This window comes from Suricata suricatta, chromosome 5, assembly GCF_006229205.1.
Source record: "Suricata suricatta isolate VVHF042 chromosome 5, meerkat_22Aug2017_6uvM2_HiC, whole genome shotgun sequence".
Classification (NCBI taxonomy): Eukaryota; Metazoa; Chordata; class Mammalia; order Carnivora; family Herpestidae; genus Suricata; species Suricata suricatta.
This window is the reverse complement of record NC_043704.1, coordinates 87,689,047-87,690,360: the sequence shown is the minus strand read 5'-3', so window position 1 is coordinate 87,690,360 and position 1,314 is coordinate 87,689,047. Positions and strand designations below refer to the sequence as shown.

At 41.7% G+C, this 1,314-nt stretch overlaps 1 long non-coding RNA gene across 1 annotated transcript in view; it reads right to left on the bottom strand.

Annotated features, from left to right (window-relative positions):
- The window catches only part of LOC115292739, a 46,452-nt gene that overhangs the window by 30,369 nt on the left and 14,769 nt on the right, over positions 1–1,314 (bottom strand). The gene's annotated exons all lie outside the window — the stretch shown is intronic.

The window sequence follows — 1,314 nt, the reverse complement described above, 5'->3', positions numbered from 1 at the left end:
CAGCAATCTCCTACTCGACACATCTTCAAAGGCAAGGGAAATGAAAGCAAAACTGAACACTTGGGACTTCATCAAGATAAAAAGCTTCTGCAAGGCAAAGGAAACAATCAAGAAAACTAATAGGCAACTGTTTATTTTTTTAAAACTTCAATTATTTATTTTGAGAATCTGTGTGAGGTGGGATGGGCATGGAGAAAAAGGGAGAGAGACTCCTAAACAGGCCCCACACTGTCAGCTCAGAGCTCGATATGGGGCTCGATCTCACAAAGCATGAAATTATGACCTGAGCTGAAATCAAGAGTCAGAAGCTGGGGCACCTGGGTGGCTCAGTCAGTTACGCGTCCAACTTTGGCTCAGGTCATGCTCCCACAGATCGTGATTTCAAGCCCTACATCCGGCTCTGTGTTGACAGCTCAGAGCCTGGAGCCTGCTTCAGATTCTGTGTCTCGTTCTCTCTCTCTGCCCTCCCCTACTCGTGCTCTGTCTCTGTCTCTCAAAAATGAATAAACGTCAAAAAATTTTTAAAAAATACAAGTCTTTTGCATCTTTGGTTAGGTTTATTCCTAGGTGTTTTACAATTTTTTGTGCAATTGTGAATGGTGTATGGCCAATTAATCTTTGACAAAGCAGGAAAGAGTATCCAATGGAAAAAAGACAGCCTTGTCAACAGGTGGTGTTGGGAGAGCTGGACAGCAACATGTAGAAGAATGAAATTACACCACTTTCTTACACCATTCACAAAAATAAACTCAAAATGGATAAAGGACCTGAATGTGAGACAGGAAACCATAAAAACCGTAAAGGAGAAAGCAGGAAATAGCCTCCTCGACCTCAATTGTGGCAATTTCCTCCTCGACACATCCCCAGAGCCAAGAGAATCAAGAACAAAAATGAACTACTGGGACCTCATCAAGATAAAAAGCTTCTGCAACACAAAGGAAACAATCAAAAAAACTAACAGGCAATCGACAAAATGGGAAAAGATAGTTGCAAATGGCATATCAGATAAAGGGCTAGTATCCAAAATCTACAAGGAACTCACTAAACTCCATACCTTAAAAATGAATAATCCAGTGAAGAAATGGGCAGAAGACATAAACAGACTCTTCTCCAAAGAGGACATCCAGATGGCCAACAGGCACATGAAACGATGCTCAGCATCACTCATCATCAGGGAAATACAAATCAAAACCACACTAAGATACCACCTTACACCGGTCAGAGTGGCTAAAATGAACAAATTAAGAGACTATAGATGCTGGTGAGGATGTGGAGAAACTGGCACCCTCCTACACTGTTGGTGTCAATGTAAAC